This window comes from Mchenga conophoros, linkage group LG5, assembly GCF_057382185.1.
Source record: "Mchenga conophoros isolate Kocher_MC1m ecotype Shallow Benthic linkage group LG5, M_conophoros_male_GT1.1, whole genome shotgun sequence".
Taxonomy (NCBI): Eukaryota; Metazoa; Chordata; class Actinopteri; order Cichliformes; family Cichlidae; genus Mchenga; species Mchenga conophoros.
The window spans coordinates 592,894-608,196 of record NC_140530.1 but is presented as its reverse complement, the minus strand read 5'-3'; the positions used below and the strand labels follow the sequence as shown (position 1 = coordinate 608,196).

Genomic DNA, 15,303 nt, shown 5'->3' with positions numbered 1-15,303 from the left:
CCACCCAAGTGGTGGTATCTGGTTTTACAGTTAATTTTGATTTTTTATCGGACCCGTCTAAGGTCTTTGAATTATTCTGACCCATGGTCAGTGATTTCCAGAGGGGTTTAGACGCTTGAAGGATTTAAGTTAGTTTTTATTTTGCTGTGGCACACCTGAGGTTACTTGATTTTTTGCTAGCAATTTTATCTTTTTAGTGAGCAACTTCTCACTTTTTAACGAGCAACTTCTCGTTTTATGACCCCAGGCAACTTCCTGTGTCCTTTCTGCTGGTGAGCAACTTCTTAGTTTATGACAACAGGCAACTTCCTGTGTCCTTTCTGCTTTAATTTACAAAACAACAGGCAACTTCCTGTGTTTCTATGTGGGCCACTAAAGAAGGCTCCTCAGCGTATCCCACTTGTTACTATGTGGGCCACTGAAGAAGGCCTCGTCAGCGTATCCCGTTTCTATGTGGATCACTGAGAAAGGCATAACACAGTCTTATAAAATAAAAGACGAGTGCCTACCTTCGTCAGGATCCCACTTCTGACACCAAAATTGAAAGAAACGGCTTCCAGGGCCTAATCCGTGGATCGGCTTCCTCCGAGGCGTGGACGTCTATCAGCAGAGAATGTACCTTAGTCTGTAACACAGTCAAATATATTCTCAAGTAATATTCAAGCATGCCATTCAGCGTGTTAGTACGAGCTCGGGAGCAGCTTGGGAGAACAAGAAAACAGAGACTGCTTCAGGTTGTCTTCCCAAATTGACTCAACTTTATTCACAAGTACAACAGTTTATATAGAGGGACAAATTCATGAGTCAGCAGATTCTCAGTTTAAACCAGTACAGACCAAGATAAGGGAGCGTCTTTCTGCCCTTGGGTGAAGAAGCATCCTTTGTATAGTGTATCAGTTCAGCTACAATTGTGATTATCTCAGCGACATATTTTCAAGGCACGAAATAAAGAGTTCTTTCATTAGTGAATTCTGAAACAAACCATCTGGCCTTCAACAGGCGTCTCCTAAAAGATTAAGAAACTAATGTAGCTGAGGGAGTGATCTCTGTGGTATTTCAACCTTGTACCAGCCTGTGATTCTCACACATCAATTCTTGGGTCAAAGAGAACAATAACTAAAACAAAGGGGCCTTATTGAATGACAGAGTTTTCCTGCATAATGTCACTATAAAACAATATCCAGTAAATGCTCCCATGGTACTAAAATACCTAACAATCACGTATATCAGGACATCTCTTCTGAACCAAGACGAAGTGGTGCTACAAAGGAATTATTTCTTTAGGAGAGCATTTAATAGCAGTCTGGCCTGCAACAAAATGCACCGCTAAAAATACAGTTTCTGCTTGTCCCAGAATTTATTAATTTTGAGAGTGAAGTTGTAGGACTGATGCTGGTTAGTGGTGTAGGTTTCATGGATGTGACTCCTTGTGTAAAATGACGACCAGAGCATATTATTAGGTCAGTTCACTGTAGTTAGGCAGAGGTGTCTTAAAAAGTACCACCTTATACAAAACAAATGAAGGTCCAGTATAAGAAAGAATAAGAAGAGAAAAAAAGCAACATCCTGCTAAATGAAGTCATTTTTAAACATTACTCTAAATGTAGCCATTAGTTTTTGTTGCTGGCCATACAAAAATAAGTATACTTCAATTATATTTCCCAAGTATATCTTACCTAGTACGTATACTAATAATGCTTCTTGGGACTATATTGGCCCCCGTTTTAGTACATAACAGTATTCTTGAAATTAACTTTTAGATGTACTTTTTGTTCACCATAATTGTACTAGCATAATGTCATAATGTCTACAAGAGTATAATTAAATATACTCGACTCTATCACAATACTAACCTTACAAGTATACTATTAATTAATAGTATTACTAATGTTTCACATTGTTTGACTAAACAAATGCATTTATTAATATATGAGGTTCCATTCAGTTCAAGGAATTAAATTTTAGTGTGGCTGCAACTTACTCCTTAAGTTAAAAATTATGCTGTATATTGTAGTTTATATGTTATACTGCTTTCACAGTGAATCACATTTTATAGTAATACACTCTGAATGAGGATTTTTTTTTCTCAAAGATATTTTTGAGTTGAAGCAACAAAGAAAAGCAAATACACGCAGAATTGTCAAACGCCAAACAAGCAAGTTTCACAGTGACTGTTAAAACTGAAATATCAGAATACAGATTAATGACACACTCACATGTCTTATAGTTGCTTCCAGCAGTTTATCCCCTACCCACAACACTTAGAACCCCTATCCCTCAGACCAGGAAGGAAAAAACCCAACAAACAAAGCAAGAAAAAAGAAGCAAACAAATAAAAACAACTGAATGAGGATTTAAGTAATTACTCTTAGATCTACAGTAGAAAACAACAGAAATCCGGATGGTGTAATAGTATAATCTCAGTAACATCACCAATTGTTACATTTGCTGTATTTTACAGCTGTTTCCATGAGTACGGTGAGTTACCGTAAAAATAGTGTAATCTCATGGAATTTTCCCACAATTACATGCAAATTACAGTACTAAACTGCTAACATCCTTTAGAGTTTTTTACTGTTGATTTTGCAGTACTAAGCTATGGAAATTACTGCAAAGGCTAACAGTGTTCATGTTTTGAATCGGGTAATTTCATGGTGAGAAATGTCTTTGACAAAAAAATGCAGGATTAATTAATAGCTGTATATGACTGCTAGGTTAGGACGTGGTTAGGTGCAAATACTTAAGAGAGAGAGATTTTGCTCTATTAATATTTAATGGAAATCTTTTTCTTCACAAGATTGTGGGCAAAGTCAATAAATTGTCTCCTGGCTTTCAGGTCCCCTTGAGCCAAATTTACAGTTTTTGCAATTAAGAAAAGAAAAAAAGATTTAAGGTGAAACAAATTTTTTCAATTCATGGAATGATGACATTATCACTCATTCCATATTGTTCCTAAAGTTTGCAGTCTTTTTTTTAGTTAAAAGTTAAAGCAGAGCTTGTTTTTTTAGCTTCTTTGATAATGTAACTCTGCATATGTGTACATGCATGTGCACTGATGTGTGCATGGGGGGTGATTTAACATTACAGTCCCTTGAAATAGCATTCATAGTCCTTGAACTTGTGCACATTTTGTCACCTTACAACCACAAACAAAAGATGTTTTTATTGACAGTTTCAATGGTAGATTAACACAAAGTAGCACATAATTGTGAAGTGGCATGAAAATAATACATGGTTGTCAAAATTCTAAGCAAATGAAATTTGGAAAAGTGTGTCATTCTTTTCTATTCACCCCCTGCTCTTCATAGAGCCACATTTTGCTCCAGTTACACCTGCAGGTCTTTTGGAGTACGTCTCTACCAGCTTTGCACATCTAGAGACTGAATTATTTGCCCATTCTTCACTGTAAAACAGCTCAAACTTAGACAGATTGGATGGAAAGCGTCTCTGAGTCTGTATGACTATGTTTACTGTTTTGTCTATTTCAAACAGATGCCTGTCCTCACCTCTGCAGTGCTGCCGTCTCCTCTAACCCGGCATGTTTCTAAGGTATGTTTTCTTTCTTTTGGATGTTGTTCTTGTGGTTTTTCTTCAGAGATGAGGTTTGCAGTGTCTGTGTGGTGCAGCCGGTCTAGTCTAGGGGTAATGTCAGAGATTGAAACTTTACTGATAAATTGTCCAACTAAAAAAATACCGGGGTCCACAAATGTCATGTGACAACTAGGGATGGGTACCGGTATCCGGTGCCGTTATGGTACCGGTTCTGACATAAACGGTAGTAAACAGACCGAAAAGCAGCGCACATTTCGGTGCTTTATTTCGGTGCTTTTTTTCCCCTGAGATATCATACACTTTGGATTCTAGCCAATCATTTTACCTTTCCGAGGATAGTAGGCGGGCCCAGGTACGTACGTTCTTTTAGAGCAGAGCTACAGATTAAAAATGCCCAAGGCGAAGCGGTCAAAGTCTGGCTGTATTTCACAGCAAAAGATGCAAACTCAGCAGCCTGCAACAAGTGCTTTAAGGTGATACTGTGCAAAGGAGGTAACATCTCGAATCTGACGACGAACCTGGCGACGCATAGCGTTTTTTTAAAAGCCGAGAAATGCACCATATTTGATAGCTTGCTGCAAGACCTCACACCAAGCACATCTACTGCGGCTGTGGTGCCTGTTATCAGACCCGGAGTTAGCAACATCCCCCAAGAACCCGAAGACGAGAGTCCTGGCCCCTAGCCCTGCCAGTGTAGCGGAAATGATGACGGATGATGATGCAGCAGCAGCCGTTCTTCTCTGGGCGAGGAGCTTAATGTTGTTCGTGTGTAATTTACGTTGAGTAGGCTAACCACGTTATTACATTAATGCATGTAAGGTGAAGTAGCAAACACCGTCGTAGTTACATGCAGCTGTCTTCTTGTTTGATGGCAGATGCTCCCTTCATCCTGGCCAAAAAAGCTAAAATGACAAAAGAAAAAGTGGAAAACAGCTAAACATGAGAGGTTTTTGGACAAAGTTTGTGTTTTTTTCCATTGTTTAAGCACTGCTAACCTAACCTAAACGATACCCATCCCTAGTGACAACCTAATTGGCTTACGGGATGATGACGTCCAGAGATGGGCAGTAACGCGTTACTGTAATCCGATTACTTTTTTTCAAATAACGAGTAAAGTAAGGGATTACTATTGCAAAAACGGTAATTAGATTACTGTTACTTTCCCGTAGGAACGCTGCGTTACTGCGTTACTAAAACCGTGATTTTTTTTTTGCGAGAATGTCTCATGACAGTGACGTAAGCGAGTGCCACATTTGTGACAACAGCTGCGTGCAGATCAACAATGGATCATATATCGAGTGCGGGAGAGAGTATGAGCGTTTTCCTTTACTTTCTATGAAACAACAATTCCCACCAAGGCTTTTCAGTGTGAAATTTAGTGTATAGAAAATACCTGTGCCAGGTTGTCTCCATCTAGTGGTGAACATGGCCTCACCACTACATCAAGTGAGCTTTTCACTGTGCACAGTGACACAAAAGTCATTTAACAATTTTAAAAAAAGCAATGTTACAGATTCAGTAAGAACTGAAGTTTATCATAATCCTTCAAGTTTCACTCAGTAACAGCAGCTTTTTAATATTATTGACTATATTTTAGAGTCACATTTATATGAAATGTCAAACAATCACAGAGTGACACTGAACTAAACAATCAATGCCATGTGAGTTGTTCTTGTTTGTTCTTTATCTCAGATTTATTGTAAGCAGCGGGAGTAGAAGCTAAAGAAAAATAGTAAAGATATGAATGAATCTCTGCTCTTACAGCTTTTATTGTGCCATAATGTCTGCTTTGAAACTGTCCTCTTGCTCGTCTCTTGGATGCTCACCTCTTCTTCACCTGTTCCTTTGACCAAACTGCTGCACTCTCGTTCTCTGCTCTCGCCTCCTCTTCTGGTTATAATTAGGATGCAGTCAGCATGTGCCAAACAAACTCCCCCCAAATCGATCATGTTTGATATGATGATGACGTTTTTAACATCTTATTTATGCACTTGTTGGGTGGGAAAGAGTAAACAAAGATGGGGCATAGAAGCAGAACTGAGTCCTACGTGTGGAGGGACAGTAACTGTGTGTGTATATGTAAGCATTTAAACACTGCAGAGAGTCAAATTAACAGTAACACTATTTTGTCTAAGTCCGCCATTGTAGAAATTCATTTCACCGAAACAATAACATGGCGCACAATGTGACAATAAACGTATAAAACACAAATTCTTACCTAGCAGGAGAATAAATAATCAGTATTTTAAGGCTACTGCATGTATAGATGTCACTGCTGGCTCACATAAGCTAGCTCTGAGACCCGCCAGAGTTTACGCCACAGTTGACTGTCGCGAAAGAGTCGTAAATCACCGGCATTGTAAAACTTAAAATGATTCCAGGGCATGTTATAAAACACCCAATAGATGTACTGGATATTAAATGGTATCAAATGACTAAATGAACACAGGGTTACAATTACATGCTCACATCGTCACATCGAGAGTTTATTCATTAATCATCAGAGTTCAACAATGTTACATCCAGTTGAAAACAGCTTCACTAACGCCAGCAAAACAGGCTAACAGTATATAAGAGCACAAAACCAGCCGTGCTTATCAACAGCTCGACATATCCTCAACAACTCACCTCAGTATGTGTAACCCGTTCATGTGTTACGCCTGTTGTTCTTGCGTTGTGTTCTGGCGTGAAAGTAAGAGGCAGGAGACAGTACTGGGTCTTTGGCTCTTTACTGCACATCTGCAACACAGAAACATGTGTCTGATCTGTGTGTGTCACGCGACTGCCAGTACACCTCTCCTCCGGCCATGTTGAAAGGAGCTGTGTCTGCAGCTTCATTAACACTACAATAATATAATGAATCAAATACAACAAATTGTTTTAAAACATTAACTTAAGCTCTCAAAAACAAAAAGCACAAAATAAATAATATGTCACTGAAAAAAACATCAAAAACAACTTATAAGAACAATAAACAAAATAATTCAAAAACAAATAAACAGTCAGATAAATACAATTCAATAACCAGGACCCAATATTCTGGTACTTATAGTTCAAACATTATACTTCAGTACAATTATATTAATAACCGCCATCTAACAGGCAGTACAACACTGTACTTATAAAAACAATGAATGAAAGACTGCATCTCCAAAACATAAGAACATCTCCATACCTGCAACACAGAAATATGTGTCTGATCTGTGTGTGTCACGCGACTGCCAGTACACCTCTCCTGACGAAGGAAAAAAGAGTGCATGCTGTTAAAAAAAGAGAGACTGCCGCGAGTAGCCGCTAGCAATCAGGCTAACTTAGCATGCTAGCATTTTAGCTGCGTTCTCGGCTAAAACTCATTATAAGTGTATATTAGTGAACTCCGCCCTCCACAAAACTTATCCCGAATGAGTCTCTTAATGACAAACAAAAACGCGGCGGTTTGGCTGTATTCACATTGCAGCTTGGGATCTGAACAAACTTTAATTAGCTGAGAGCAACGTGGCAGTGACTTACCTCCGGCCATGCTGAAAGGAGCTGTGACCGGGGCACACATGCACGCGCCTACGTCACCACGCAGCGCACACACACATGAACGCACTATACACATATGCAGCATATTTATTTTACTTGGTTTTAGAGTTGGAGTATTTACATATTGATCTGAAATATTTTGCTGCTGAGCAGCAGAGCTCCAAAGCGTCCCCCTGTAACCATGGTTACGCAGATGCGTTCCGACTGTCACGTCACCGAGGAGAACCTGTTTCAAATGTATACCTGGATCAACCTGCAATCAGTTTGAAAAGTTTTCTGCTGAGATCCGCAGCTCGACTTCCTGGCACCCCGGGATAAGATGAGTTGCTGTGTTTTTCACGGAGAAAAAATAACGTCAGTGTTAGATGAAAAAAAAAAGATGCAAGCAGAAGAGGACAGCAGATTGAGAAGAGATTTATTCAAACGGTAAGGAGCTTCTAACAAGTGATATCTGATAAGCTTAAAACTTAAATCTTAAATCTAATGTCCAGATTCATGCTAAACTTTTCTGATTACTCCGTGTATCTGCACCGTTAGACTTTTCATCGCCACTTTACGGTAACATACTGGCGTCACTGCTGCCAGCGTCATATCGTGACGCCGTGTTACGGTAGCTTACCTTTCTGCAGGATGATACCGTTTTTTGCTGGTGTGGTATAATACTCTTGGACAAATTATGGTAACGCACCGTAGCCTTTTTTACGGTATCTCACTGGCGACAGTTATGTCAGTGAGATACCGTTATGTCGTTATGTCGTAAATTACGTCAACAAAGTAACATCATACTGTGATTAATAAATTGGTATACTACCGTTTATTCACGGTATGTCACTGTAAGCCCGCTGCAAGGTAATAAACTGCAATATATTAACCAGTAACTTACCGTTATCACGCATCATCAGTACCAAAAATATTCATCTCTGCTAGAGGATACCGTGTCCTAACAGGCGGTCATTTACTCTTTTAAAAGGTCGTAATTTACCGTAATTTCAGTTAACAGTAACATACTGTAAGAGACTGGAGGGTTCCAAAAAAGTTGGATGGATGGATACACACACACACACACACACACACACACACACACACACACACACACACACACACACACACACACAAAATATAATTCATGTGCTTTGCACCACTTTATTTCAATTCTGATTCTTCCCTGCTGAAATACACATTTCCAAAATCAAAAACTGAAAAGAACTGAAAACATATTTTCATTGAGGAAGCACTTGTTTTTACTAAACCATGTAATCCATTATTTTCTCAGATGGTTGTACAAACAATAACAATATTATGTCATATCCATATCATGGCAGACAACACATGCTCAAGTGTTGGGTTTCCTTACTTATATTTTGTAGGGTCTCAAACCTACAATGTGAAGTGCCTTGGCATTCATTTTGTTGGCACCATACAAACAAACTGAATTGTAATGGATATAATATCAAGCCCCACACGTCTGCCTTTATATACACTTTGTCCAAAATACTGGCTCACACGACCAAATCATTGCACAAAACAGGGTCCACAAGGACATGGATGAGCGTGTGTGGTGTGAAGGAACTTGACTGACCTGCACTGAACCCTGATCTTGCTTTGTGGACTGAGTTCATTGATTTGTAGGGTGAGCCAATACATGTGACAATTAAAGTGTAAGTAGCTGAAATAATTTTTAACAAACGGGTAAAAGAAGGTTAGCACTGTTGCCACACAGCAAGAAGGTCCTGAGTTCAATTCCACCATCAGGTCTTTCTGTGTGGAGTTTGCATGTTCTCCCCGTGTTTGCGTGGGTTCTCTCCGGGTACTCCGGCTTCCTCCCACCGTCCAAAGACATGCAGCTTGTGGGGATAGGTTAATTGGATAATCCAAATTGCCACTAGGTGTGAATGTGCGAGTGAATGTGAGTGTGAATGGTTGTCTGTCCCTGTGTGTTGGCCCTGCGACAGACTGGCGACCTGTCCAGGGTGTACCCCGCCTTTCGCCCTATGACAGCTGGGATAGGCTCCAGCGCCCCCCGCGACCCTGAAAAAGGATAAGCGGAAGTGAATGGATGGATGGATGGGTAAAAGAAGGAAAAAAAATCAAAACTGTTGCACTCAAAAAAACCTTTTGGACAGAGACAGCGTCTTGCAAGATGGCGAGAGAGCTTGTCTTCATTGTTGCTCGTCTTGTGTAAATGTCCAGAAAGCATGGGCCATGGATCATCTGTGGAGACATGGGTAACAACACATTGGTCACTTAAATTATACAAGAAATTTACTAATTTCCCTAATTTGAAGTTCTCCACTCAAATTCAGTAAGCCACTGGAGGAAAGTTGTGACATGAGGGTTAATGTGAACAACCTTTCGCTTCACAGTGGTCCCAGTCTTCCTGCTTGTCCCAACCTTGGAGGTACATTTTGTTCCCTCTTCAGGGTTTATCCTTACAAAAAACCTTGCACCCGCTGACTCCTGGTATTCCAGGTTCAATACATAGAATGAACCAAAGAAGACTGACATTGCATCAGCACAGGTGTTCTCTTTGTCCAGCTCAACAATTACACGCCCCTCTGCACTCACCATCCAGCAGGTGGCGGTCATTGAACTTTGTCCTTAAATGTATAGGGGCAACATGTTGTCATTATGCAACATAAAATAATTTCAATACTTCACTTCTTCACACTGTCTAGATAGTCATAAAGCAAATACCTACGTACAGTTAATTATTAATGGCCTTGTGTACATAGGTCCATTTTAACATATTATAATTGTATATAATTGGGAATTATTCTGCACATTAAACACACCTAACAAAGAGTCAGCCCAGTTAAAGTACCGGAGGTGAATCAACTGTATGGTTATTTTGGAGTTTATAGTTTGTGCTGCTGTTAAACTTTACAGTATTGACTTCAGTATTTCTGCTGTTGGTGTAGCTAGACTACTGTTGATCAGTAATATGTAATGTGAAATTTGATATTGTTACTTTGCTGGATTCACTGAGACACATGTCCAACAACCTTGGTTTATAAAGGAAATTACAGAAATTTGAGCTAACAAAACAGAGACTGGATACCTGTGTCCACGAAAAGCTCCTGTGCCAAACAGAAATTTTAATATGGTCTAATCAGCTCTATGTCATAAATGACTTCTTACCAAGCATAATCAGCCTTGGGGTGCTTGGCAGGCTTTTAACATGCAAACTGAACAATATAAATTTGTGTGCACTGAAGCCACAAATTTCGGGGCCTGGGGAGCGAACACCCGCACAAAGGGTGGCCAGGCGGCCCGGTCCGGGTTTTTTCTTCTTTTCTTCTTTCTTTCACATGCCTGGTGGGCGGTGCCACCCGATCACAAGGGCTGGCAAGGCTTTCGGAGCCTGGGGAGCAGACACCCTCACAAAGGGTGGCCAGGCGGCCCGGTCCGGGTTTTCTCTTCTTTTCTTCTTTCTTTCACACGCCTGGTGGGCGGTGCCACCCGATCACAAGGGCTGGCAAGGCTTTCGGAGCCTGGGGAGCGGACACCCGCACAAAGGGTGGCCAGGCGGCCCGGTCCGGGTTTTTTCTTCTTTTCTTCTTTCTTTCACACGCCTGGTGGGCGGTGCCACCCGATCACAAGGGCTGGCAAGGCTTTCGGAGCCTGGGGAGCGGACACCCTCACAAAGGGTGGCCAGGCGGCCCGGTCCGGGTTTTTTCTTCTTTTCTTCTTTCTTTCACACGCCTGGTGGGCGGTGCCACCCGATCACAAGGGCTGGCAAGGCTTTCGGAGCCTGGGGAGCGGACACCCTCACAAAGGGTGGCCAGGCGGCCCGGTCCGGGTTTTTTCTTCTTTTCTTCTTTCTTTCACACGCCTGGTGGGCGGTGCCACCCGATCACAAGGGCTGGCAAGGCTTTCGGAGCCTGGGGAGCGGACACCCTCACAAAGGGTGGCCAGGCGGCCCGGTTTGGGTTTTTTCTTCTTTTCTTCTTTCTTTCACACGCCTGGTGGGCGGTGCCACCCGATCACAAGGGCTGGCAAGGCTTTCGTAGCCTGGGGAGCGGACACCCTCACAAAGGGTGGCCAGGCGGCCCGGTCCGGGTTTTTTCTTCTTTTCTTCTTTCTTTCACACGCCTGGTGGGCGGTGCCACCCGATCACAAGGGCTGGCAAGGCTTTCGGAGCCTGGGGAGCGGACACCCTCACAAAGGGTGGCCAGGCGGCCCGGTCCGGGTTTTTTCTTCTTTTCTTCTTTCTTTCACACGCCTGGTGGGCGGTGCCACCCGATCACAAGGGCTGGCAAGGCTTTCGGAGCCTGGGGAGCGGACACCCTCACAAAGGGTGGCCAGGCGGCCCGGTCCGGGTTTTTTCTTCTTTTCTTCTTTCTTTCACACGCCTGGTGGGCGGTGCCACCCGATCACAAGGGCTGGCAAGGCTTTCGGAGCCTGGGGAGCGGACACCCGCACAAAGGGTGGCCAGGCGGCCCGGTCCGGGTTTTTTCTTCTTTTCTTCTTTCTTTCACACGCCTGGTGGGCGGTGCCACCCGATCACAAGGGCTGGCAAGGCTTTCGGAGCCTGGGGAGCGGACACCCTCACAAAGGGTGGCCAGGCGGCCCGGTCCGGGTTTTTTCTTCTTTTCTTCTTTCTTTCACACGCCTGGTGGGCGGTGCCACCCGATCACAAGGGCTGGCAAGGATTTCGGAGCCTGGGGAGCGGACAACCACACAAAGGGTGGCCAGGCGGCCCGGTCCGGGTTTTTTCTTCTTTTCTTCTTTCTTTCACACGCCTGGTGGGCGGTGCCACCCGATCACAAGGGCTGGCAAGGCTTTCGGAGCCTGGGGAGCGGACACCCGCACAAAGGGTGGCCAGGCGGCCCGGTCCGGGTTTTTTCTTCTTTTCTTCTTTCTTTCACACGCCTGGTGGGCGGTGCCACCCGATCACAAGGGCTGGCAAGGCTTTCGGAGCCTGGGGAGCGGACACCCGCACAAAGGGTGGCCAGGCGGCCCGGTCCGGGTTTTTTCTTCTTTTCTTCTTTCTTTCACACGCCTGGTGGGCGGTGCCACCCGATCACAAGGGCTGGCAAGGCTTTCGGAGCCTGGGGAGCGGACACCCTCACAAAGGGTGGCCAGGCGGCCCGGTCCGGGTTTTTTCTTCTTTTCTTCTTTCTTTCACACGCCTGGTGGACGGTGCCACCCGATCACAAGGGCTGGCAAGGCTTTCGGAGCCTGGGGAGCGGACACCCTCACAAAGGGTGGCCAGGCGGCCCGGTCCGGGTTTTTTCTTCTTTTCTTCTTTCTTTCACACGCCTGGTGGGCGGTGCCACCCGATCACAAGGGCTGGCAAGGCTTTCGGAGCCTGGGGAGCGGACACCCGCACAAAGGGTGGCCAGGCGGCCCGGTCCGGGTTTTTTCTTCTTTTCTTCTTTCTTTCACACGCCTGGTGGGCGGTGCCACCCCATCACAAGGGCTGGCAAGGCTTTCGTAGCCTGGGGAGCGGACACCCTCACAAAGGGTGGCCAGGCGGCCCGGTCCGGGTTTTTTCTTCTTTTCTTCTTTCTTTCACACGCCTGGTGGGCGGTGCCACCCAATCACAAGGGCTGGCAAGGCTTTCGGAGCCTGGGGAGCGGACACCCGCACAAAGGGTGGCCAGGCGGCCCGGTCCGGGTTTTTTCTTCTTTTCTTCTTTCTTTCACACGCCTGGTGGGAGGTGCCACCCGATCACAAGGGCTGGCAAGGCTTTCGTAGCCTGGGGAGCGGACACCCTCACAAAGGGTGGCCAGGCGGCCCGGTCCGGGTTTTTTCTTCTTTTCTTCTTTCTTTCACACGCCTGGTGGGCGGTGCCACCCGATCACAAGGGCTGGCAAGGCTTTCGGAGCCTGGGGAGCGGACACCCTCACAAAGGGTGGCCAGGCGGCCCGGTCCGGGTTTTTTCTTCTTTTCTTCTTTCTTTCACACGCCTGGTGGGCGGTGCCACCCGATCACAAGGGCTGGCAAGGCTTTCGGAGCCTGGGGAGCGGACACCCTCACAAAGGGTGGCCAGGCGGCCCGGTCCGGGTTTTTTCTTCTTTTCTTCTTTCTTTCACACGCCTGGTGGGCGGTGCCACCCGATCACAAGGGCTGGCAAGGCTTTCGGAGCCTGGGGAGCGGACACCCTCACAAAGGGTGGCCAGGCGGCCCGGTCCGGGTTTTTTCTTCTTTTCTTCTTTCTTTCACACGCCTGGTGGGCGGTGCCACCCGATCACAAGGGCTGGCAAGGCTTTCGGAGCCTGGGGAGCGGATACCCTCACAAAGGGTGGCCAGGCGGCCCGGTCCGGGTTTTTTCTTCTTTTCTTCTTTCTTTCACACGCCTGGTGGGCGGTGCCACCCGATCATAAGGGCTGGCAAGGCTTTCGTAGCCTGGGGAGCGGACACCCTCACAAAGGGTGGCCAGGCGGCCCGGTCCGGGTTTTTTCTTCTTTTCTTCTTTCTTTCACACGCCTGGTGGGCGGTGCCACCCGATCACAAGGGCTGGCAAGGCTTTCGGAGCCCGGGGAGCGGACACCCGCACAAAGGGTGGCCAGGCGGCCCGGTCCGGGTTTTTTCTTCTTTTCTTCTTTCTTTCACACGCCTGGTGGGCGGTGCCACCCGATCACAAGGGCTGGCAAGGCTTTCGGAGCCCGGGGAGCGGACACCCTCACAAAGGGTGGCCAGGCGGCCCGGTCCGGGTTTTTTCTTCTTTTCTTCTTTCTTTCACACGCCTGGTGGGCGGTGCCACCCGATCACAAGGGCTGGCAAGGCTTTCGGAGCCTGGGGAGCGGACACCCGCACAAAGGGTGGCCAGGCGGCCCGGTCCGGGTTTTTTCTTCTTTTCTTCTTTCTTTCACACGCCTGGTGGGCGGTGCCACCCCATCACAAGGGCTGGCAAGGCTTTCGGAGCCCGGGGAGCGGACACCCGCACAAAGGGTGGCCAGGCGGCCCGGTCCGGGTTTTTTCTTCTTTTCTTCTTTCTTTCACACGCCTGGTGGGCGGTGCCACCCGATCACAAGGGCTGGCAAGGCTTTCGGAGCCCGGGGAGCGGACACCCGCACAAAGGGTGGCCAGGCGGCCCGGTCCGGGTTTTTTCTTCTTTTCTTCTTTCTTTCACGCGCCTGGTGGGCGGTGCCACCCGATCACAAGGGCTGGCAAGGCTTTCGGAGCCCGGGGAGCGGACACCCGCACAAAGGGTGGCCAGGCGGCCCGGTCCGGGTTTTTTCTTCTTTTCTTCTTTCTTTCACGCGCCTGGTGGGCGGTGCCACCCGATCACAAGGGCTGGCAAGGCTTTCGGAGCCTGGGGAGCGGACACCCTCACAAAGGGTGGCCAGGCGGCCCGGTCCGGGTTTTTTCTTCTTTTCTTCTTTCTTTCACACGCCTGGTGGGCGGTGCCACCCGATCACAAGGGCTGGCAAGGCTTTCGGAGCCTGGGGAGCGGACACCCTCACAAAGGGTGGCCAGGCGGCCCGGTCCGGGTTTTTTCTTCTTTTCTTCTTTCTTTCACACGCCTGGTGGGCGGTGCCACCCGATCACAAGGGCTGGCAAGGCTTTCGGAGACTGGGGAGCGGACACCCTCACAAAGGGTGGCCAGGCGGCCCGGTCCGGGTTTTTTCTTCTTTTCTTCTTTCTTTCACACGCCTGGTGGGCGGTGCCACCCGATCACAAGGGCTGGCAAGGCTTTCGTAGCCTGGGGAGCGGACACCCTCACAAAGGGTGGCCAGGCGGCCCGGTCCGGGTTTTTTCTTCTTTTCTTCTTTCTTTCACACGCCTGGTGGGCGGTGCCACCCGATCACAAGGGCTGGCAAGGCTTTCGGAGCCTGGGGAGCGGACACCCGCACAAAGGGTGGCCAGGCGGCCCGGTCCGGGTTTTTTCTTCTTTTCTTCTTTCTTTCACACGCCTGGTGGGCGGTGCCACCCGATCACAAGGGCTGGCAAGGCTTTCGGAGCCTGGGGAGCGGACACCCGCACAAAGGGTGGCCAGGCGGCCCGGTCCGGGTTTTTTCTTCTTTTCTTCTTTCTTTCACGGGCCTGGTGGGCGGTGCCACCCGATCACAAGGGCTGGCAAGGCTTTCGGAGCCTGGGGAGCGGACACCCTCACAAAGGGTGGCCAGGCGGCCCGGTCCGGGTTTTTTCTTCTTTTCTTCTTTCTTTCACGCGCCTGGTGGGCGGTGCCACCCGATCACAAGGGCTGGCAAGGCTTTCGTAGCCTGGGGAGCGGACACCCTCACAAAGGGTGGCCAGGCGGCCCGGTCCGGGTTT

General features: G+C 46.8%; 1 long non-coding RNA gene across 1 annotated transcript; it reads right to left on the bottom strand.

Moving 5' to 3' along the window:
- Positions 1–1,803: 1,803 nt before the first annotated feature.
- Positions 1,804–7,472, bottom strand: LOC146573517 (uncharacterized). Its single transcript, XR_014892375.1, has 4 exons — positions 6,181–7,472; positions 5,315–5,442; positions 4,946–5,010; positions 1,804–4,454 (listed from the first exon to the last, which is right to left on the bottom strand). It is a non-coding gene; the product is annotated as an uncharacterized LOC146573517 (long non-coding RNA).
- Between the last annotated feature and the right edge of the window lie 7,831 nt (positions 7,473–15,303).